This window comes from Zea mays, chromosome 6 (assembly GCF_902167145.1).
Source record: "Zea mays cultivar B73 chromosome 6, Zm-B73-REFERENCE-NAM-5.0, whole genome shotgun sequence".
Taxonomy (NCBI): domain Eukaryota; kingdom Viridiplantae; phylum Streptophyta; class Magnoliopsida; order Poales; family Poaceae; genus Zea; species Zea mays.
The window spans coordinates 100,956,249-100,964,639 of NC_050101.1; positions in this window are offsets into that span (position 1 = coordinate 100,956,249).

Genomic DNA, 8,391 nt, shown 5'->3' on the forward strand with positions numbered 1-8,391 from the left:
CTACGTACTCCTTTTTTTTCTTTTTCTTTTTTGGGTGCTTTTGCACTGTGGCACTCAAGACTCAGCTGTGTTATATCACTACGATTAGGATTTAAAAACATGCTATCAAATAACTACCCATCTAAAAGTTTAAACAGTCCAGGACCAATGCAGTGTTCATGGAAAAAGGCTACCAGGCAGGCAGTGACAGATCAAAGTGTCTCTTTTCCTTTTTGGACCAATAATAAATTAACACCAAGCATATGCATAGTTGGTCTTCCCTCCAGTTAACACTGGCAACTTGAGGCACTGCAACTCGGGAGCAGCTAGCTCACCATTGGGCTGCAAATCATGTGGAGTGTGCTTAAATCTGTAAGGTTCGCGGTACTAAAAGTGAGCTACAAAACCTGTGACTGCAGATGCCACTATGCATCGTGCGTGTTTAACAGCTAGCTCCAGCAAAATCTTGGGAAGATCACATGGATGTTTTATTTAATTTACTGCCCACTCCAAATCCAACTGTGCCTCTCTGTATGTTTGATCCAGGGAGATCATGCTATGTCTCCATGGATCCAGAGCAGCATCTAGCTAAAAACCGTCTGTATCAGAAATATGCAAACTAGACATGCAGGTCTGTCAGCTTATTTCTCTGGCATAAAAAAACTGAGACCCTTCCTTTTAAAAAAATAATAATAAAAAGGGGAACATCTTTTCCTTTTTCTGTAGCCTGCTGGACCCCAGTGTGTTCATCCTATGCTCAGTCAGTCAGTCACAAATTCAGAGCATGCAGATCAGGTATGTCTGCCTGCCCATTCATTTCCCATCATGGATCCCAGTCAAATGTCGAGCTTGACTGACTCCATGCGCATGCATGCGCTTCCCGGAGTTCTTCGTCTACGGAGCTCGCTCCAGACTGGATCCTTTCAGTGAACAAACAAGCTCAGTTAAAAAACGGCTTAAAATAAGAACGTGGCGATCCTTTCAGGTTCAGGTAGGCTGCAGCAAGAACAGTGGGCGTCGTACCGTAGCTCTGCCAGCGGCCCAGCACCAGCAGGCAGCTTCTTGCAGCTGCGGCTGCAGGGGGAGAGCAGACGCAGACAACGCTCGAGGACGGGAATGATTCGGTGTCCCACACGGCGCGAGCAGGCCAGGCACAGGCAGCGAGGGTGCGATGCGCATGGTTCGCCTGTGTCCCCCTCGCCGGCGGCAAGAGCAACATTCTGTGCGAGCAGAGGAGGAGCAGCGCCGCAGCAGGGCTGCTGCTGGGGCTTTTGTTCTCGAGCTAGTTTCTGAAAAGAAAACGTAAAGAAGGCGAGCACGAGCAGGAGAGCAGTCTACGTCTACGCAACGCGCGCGGCATATGATAGCCACTGCAGTTTGTGGGGGCGTCTTGGAGCTAACCATTTAGGCGTGCATCTTCAGGTGTGGTGAGACACTGAATACGCCTGCTTTGTGGATTCTTAATGATCCTGGGAGATTTTCATCTAAAAAAAATGATCCTGGGAGAACATGATGTAGGGCAAATCGACATACTGCCCTGTTACGCAGCTTTGAGAGACAAGCTCATGATGGTGTGCCCCCCACAAAAGAACAACACGCATCGGTGGCAGAGGAATGGAACTCCTCCATTCCATGGCCTTTTGAGCTTCTGATACCTGTGTCGCAATCGCAAGCATGCATGTGGACCACCAACCAACAGACGAGACCAAACCGTGCCTGCAAATCGCAAAGCTTTCCAGGCTTTAAAAGAAACAGAGGAGCTCAGCTTTACACACATGTACATGCGACCAAATTACACCTTTCCCCTTTTTTATCATTTATTATGCACATGCTTACACACAATCATCATAAGAGAATACTAGTAATAGATACGACTAGGCGGCTCTGGGAGCCCAAATGGTAGAGGTTCATCCTGCAGTTGGTGTTGGCAGTAACTGAAGAATATAATCCATGCAAGATGGTAAACGCAATGTTATATATAAAGCTGAGCAGTGTTACATGCATTGCTCAACTCATGTGATTCTTTAAGTACTTTAGGGTACGTTTGGTTGCCTGGCCCAGGGCACAACCAGGCTCCAGGCTCATTTGAACCAACGTCCTAATGTTTGATTGCTTGGCCCAGCGCGCGGGCCTGTCTCAAGTGAGCGCAGGACCAGGCCCATTTGGAACGCGCAAAACTTCCTTCGCAAGCGAGCCTGGCCGCCGCGGCTCTAGGGTTCTCTCGCCACTCTCCTCTCTCGCCACTCTCCTCTCGCTCTCGTCTTCAGATCACTCGCAGCCGCCGCCGCGGCTCTAGTGTTCTCTCCTCTCGCCACTCTCCTCTCGGGTTCTCTCGCCACTCGCAGCCGCCGCCGCGGCTCTCGCCTCTCTCTAGGGTTCACTCGCTCTCGCCTCTCGGGTTCACTCGCTCTCGCCTCTCGGGTTCACTCGCAGTCGCAGTCGAGGTGCTCGCCGCCGTCGTCTCTCTCCACCCGTGCGCCCGCGGACGAGCTCGATCTACTTTCATCTGCTTCGCAAGGTTAGCCCCTTTCTTGTTGATCTACTTTCATCTGCTTCGCAAGGTTAGCCCCTTTCTTGTTGATCTACTTTCATCTGCTTCGCAAGGTTAGCCCCTTTCTTGTCGATCTACTTTCTCAGGTTAGTACCCTTCTAGATCTTCTCTTCTAGATCTTCTCGTTTGTCCTCGATTACTGATCTGTGATCTTCTCGTTTGTCGTAAAGTTCTTGTCTTTGTTTATATATCTGATTAGTATACTTGCCTTGTTGATCTGTTGTCTAGTACCAAACTCTTGTCTTTATTTATATATTTGATTAGTATATCTGATTAGTATTCCTCGTTAAATTCTTGTCTAGATCTGTTTACAGAATAAATAGGAAACATACCCTTTTGATTAGTATCTTATATAGTTATATGCTGCAGTTGTTTGGACAAACTAAACTCATTGGTGTTTGGAACAATTCTCGTACCTGCCTTTACATGTTGTACTGCCACTAGATTATTAGTGGTCTAGGCTGCGCTTACCTTTCTAAAGTAATAGAATGTGATCTTTTACTGGCAAAGTGCAAGGCTGCTTATGATGTTTTACTGGAAAGTAATCACTGACAATAGTCTGGAATTATGGATGATATTGCTTGTCCATTGGATAATGGTTAGAGAAATTGTCTAATACAATTAGGAAATAACGGAGTGTATTTAGCAGGCAGTGAAAAGTTTCAGTTGAAGTGTTGAACATCCACGGTACACTGGTTTTGGGGAGTTACATACCTTGGAACTTTTGCTTCCCTTACCTTTTCTTTTGAGGAACTAGAATATCTTTGCCAACATTTAGCAGCCTTGTAGTTGTTAAAGCGATAATTGTTATATAGAAGCTGACATGATACTGATGAGTTTAGTTTTTTTAGTGATGTGCTTTCTTTATATCTGCAATCAATAGAATTTTTACTGATGATAATACAATTATAGAAGCTGACATGATACAGATTATGATAATTGTTTTTTTAGTTTAGTTATTTATTGAACTTAACTGAATTTAACATGTTTGTCACGCTTGTCTTGTTTAATTTAATGGATTATGCAACTAGCATAATCTGTCTATTATATTAAGTAGCTAGTTGTTTCTCTTTTCTTCTCCTCTCTTACCTTCATCTATTCCTATTTTCTCCTTCCCTTACAACAATCTTACCTTTTGTTCCTCCTTTCTTCTCCCTCTCTGTAGCCTCTTGTCTTGTTTAATTTAATGGATTAATGCATTATATTATGCAGCTACCTCCATAACTATCTTCTTTTTATACTATGCAGGTAGTTAATGCATTATATTATGCTGCTACCTCCATAACTCTCTTCTTTTTATTCTGACCATTTTTTCAGTGATGAAATTATGTGAAGTCTGAGCTTAGGACCAGTTTTCAGTGATGTTTTCTGTACATTTGAGCAGACCACAATTTTTCAGTGATGTTTTTTTCAATCTGAGCAGACCACAATTTCTCAGTGATGTTTTTTTTCAATCTGAGCAGACCACAATTTCTCAGTGATGTTTTTTTCAATCTGAGCATACCACAATTTTTCAGTGATGTTTTTTTGGTTCAATCTGAGCAGATCTCAATTTCTCAGTGATGTTTTTTGGTTCAATCTGAGCAGACTACAATTTTTCAGTGATGTTACCAAGCCAGTTTGGAGGAACATCATTAGATGTAGCAACCCTGACTTGTTTTTTTTCAATCTGAGCAGAGTACAATTTTTTTCTCATTCATCAATTCCCTTATCTTATTTATTCAGATATGTTGGGTCCAAATCGTCATTTGCTGAAGTTGAGAGCATCGGCATTGGTTGTTGTTATATCTTGTTGGCTGTTTGCATGCCTTACACGTAGACTCTTTCATCCTCGTGTCACATATGGTCCAATGTTTCAAAGGGACATTGAGAGGCAGGCAAATCTTAGATTTATCTATGAATCTGATGATATCCAATGTGTGGAGCTGCTTAGAATGTCTAAGGTCCCTTTCTTTGAGCTTTGTGCTTTGTTTCGGTCTCGACACATGCTAAGGGATAGTATTCACAGTTCTGTAGAAGAACAAGTTGCAATGTTTCTACATGTGATTGGTCATAATCAAAGGTTTAGAGTTCTCAAATTCACCTTCCGAAGATCTACTGAGACTATTAGTAGATATTTTCACGAGGTGTTAAGTGCAATTGGTGAGCTACGCACTGAGATGATCACCCCTCCTTCCACCTTTGTCCATCCCAAAATTCATGTTAGTAGAAGATGGTACCCGTACTTCAAGGTACTTTCCATTCCATTTAGGGTTGCACATTAACCATTTAATTGAAATCTGTTAGTATTGTCTTTGTTTTAATCATTTTAACTTTAACATTTAGGATTGCGTTGGTGCCATTGATGGCACACATGTATTGGCTAGGGTTCCTAGTTCAATGAGAGCAGCCTTCATGGGTAGAAAGCACACAACGACACAAAATGTTCTAGCAGCTGTTGATTTTGATTTGAGATTTACCTATGTTCTTGCTGGCTGGGAAGGTTCAGCTCATTATGCCTTGATTCTATCAGATGCATTGGAAAGATATGATGGCCTCATTGTGCCACCAGGTAATTCCATGACATGTTTGAATATGATTTTAAATTACTTCACAATCAAACTAACTAGAACTCTTTGAACTAGGAAAATTCTATTTAGTTGACGTCGGTTATGTTGTTAGACCTGGATTTCTACCTCCTTACCGTAGCACAAGATATCATCTAAGAGAATTTGGTGGAGGAAATCATCCACTCAATCCAAGAGAACTCTTCAATCTAAGGCATTCTTCCCTCTGAGTAACAATTGAGAGAGCTTTCGGTGCCTTGAAGAATAGATTCAAGATTCTATACAACAAGCCTTTTCATCCATATCCGACACAAGTTAAGCTTGTGTTAGCATGCACCATCCTTCACAACTGGATTCTTAGATATGGGCTGGATTCACATTTTCCTTCGGAAAACACTTGGGCTCCAAACATTGCCAATGTGGAAGGTGCCATTGATGCAGTTCATGATAACCAAACTTGGACCCAACAAAGAGATGCTATATCAACTCAAATGTGGCAGCATAGGGGGTCTAGCCGTGTGTAATTTCTTTGTGGTTTTCTTCTAAGAAACATTGTAATCTGCAGTGATGTTTTTTGTTATCAGCCTTACAATCTGAGAGAAATTGTGATCTGCAGTGATGTTTTTTGTGGAACTTAATTATTTTTATATGCTGAGAGAAATTGTGATCTGCAGTGATGTTTTTTGTGGAACTTAATTATTTTTATATGCTGAGATAAATTGTGATCTGCAGTGATGTTTTTCTGGAACTTAATTAATTTTATATGCTGAGAGAAATTGTGATCTGCAGTGATGTTTTTTTGTTAGCATCCTTACTTTCTGCTTTGAAGCTTAATTATTTTTTATATGCTGAGAAAACTGGTCCTATGCTATGATGTCATTTCATTACCTCTTCTCTTGACTTCAATTTTATATAGACTATGGAAGTTGAGCAAGTTGCTGCTGGTAGTACCTCAAGGACTGCCATGCGCTGGACCCCTATGATGTCAGGCTTTATCCTGAGGAAGTTTGCAGACTTGGTTGGGCAAGGAGTAAAAATGGATAAAGGGTTCAAGGAGGTCCATGTCAACTCTGTTGCCAAGGCACTGACTGAATTCAGTGGCCAAGAAGTCACAGGAAACCCAGGTCTACAATCATTTGAGGAAGTGGCGTCAAAATGGATCAGGGTTTGTAGGCTCAAGGACCTAAGCGGTGCTCATTGGGATGAGAATACATTCACAATCATCCTTGATGATGAACACCTGCTGGGCCATACAAAAGACAACCCAAAGGATGCTGAATTCCTCAATGTGCCAATCGAAAACTATGTACAGATGCAAATTATATTTGGAGCTGGGCAGGCTACTGGCAAGTATGCCATGGCCTCAAATGAGCCCCTTGGCACCATCTCGGATATCACTAAAGGTGCTGGTGCATCTGAAGAACCATGTCTTGTTGGTACTGGTGCTACTGCCTCTAGTTCTGCTGGTGCCAGCCCTTCTCATAGTGGTGCTGGTGCTGGTAGTTCCTATGGATCAAATGGAAAGAAAAGGAGACTCAGTGATGAAGAGCTTGGGATTATGGCAGGACTTACTGGAGCTGTGAACAAATTGGCTGATGCTGTCCAAGCACCTGTTGTAGTCCAGACCACAGATGTCCACCCTGATCTGTATCAAATTTGCATGAGTATTCCAGGTTTCACTGATGAGGAGTTGATGACTTGCCTTACCTACCTATTGGACAACAAAAGGCAAGGTGATGGCTTTGTGAAGATGGAGCCTAAACACCGTGTGCTTTGGCTAAGGCAGCACCTTGCAAAGATTTGAGCAGACCAGTCCTATATCTATGATGCCTAATACCTTGTTCGATGCGTAGTACTTTGATATACGCCTAATACTTTGCTCTATGCCTATGACACTGAATCTGGAACTGCGGATGATAATTAATAATTCTGAGACTTTTGTACCGGTCTGTGATGATTTTATATTGAACTGTTGCCTTTACTTGCCTATGATGATATGTTTTATAATGATGATCAATCAAGGGAGTATGACTAGTTGCTTTGTTTTCCTTGCTCATTTTGTGAATTTTGCCTGTGATGAAATATATTTGACTGATGACCATTCATGGGAGGTTGACTTACTGCTTTGTTTTCCTTGCTCTTGGTTTTCTTCCTGTCTATGTCTTATTTTGGGTCAGGCAACCAAACATACTCTATCCTTTAATCAGATTTCTCCACTTGCCCTATGTTCTCCCATGTATGGTCAAATGAGGTGTTTATTCATACAAAACTGAGGCAATTTATTGTATTACTCTCATGAGTTGATCAAGTGATTTTAATTGATAATAATTTCTGAGGCAAACTATAGTTCATACAATTCTCATGACTTCCTTCTCTTTTCTTCTGTTTCAATTTCTGTTTATGTTTCTGTTTACACTGGGTCACTGCAAGGGGAACCAGCTGGTATTTTAAACAGCTGGTATTTCTGGTATTTTATGGTTACAGCTGGTATTTTAAACAGCTGGTGTTTCACTTGAAACTCCTGGTATTTCTGGTATAGTCTGGTGTTCAGGAGGTGTTTCATCCATATAGTCTGGTGTAAATATAGTTCTGTTTATAATAACATAGTCTGGTGTTCAGGAGGTGTTTCATCCATATAGTCTGGTGTAAACTCCTGGTGTTTCATTCAAATTTCTGGTATAGTCCCAGTTTTAGGAGGTGTTCTGTTTATAATAACATAGTCTGGTGTTTTCATCCATATAGTCTGGTGTAAATATGAATAAACTGATCTATATAGTTTGTTTCATAGTCTGTTTCATATAGTCTGGTGTTTCATATATGAATAAAATCCATATAGTCTGTTTCATAGTCTGGTGTTTTCATCCATATGATTGTAATTCAATCTGTTTATGGGTCAAAATCATATGATTGTAATTCAAATGATTCTGGCTGTTTCTGGTGCTCTCCCAGTTTATTCATATTTATCACGTTTGTCCAGCTGGTGTTCAAATACTATAGTTTATATGATTGTAATTCAAATGATTGTAAATCATATTTAGATGGTTGCAATTAGTTCATTTTATGGGTCAAAATCATATTTTTAGTTCAAATCTGTTGTAATTTGTTTAATAGCGTTTAAAACTTTGAAATGTGGCGGGAGCTTCAGTTTACACGTGAAAACTGTTGGCAACCTATTTGGGCCAAGCTAAAAAAGAGAACTAAACAATGTATAATATGGACCTGGTTCATTTTGACCAGGCAACCAAACATTGTTTGGTGGCTCTGTACATACGGGCTCCCCTGAGCCTGGTCCTCTCACTGGGCCAGGCTCAGGCT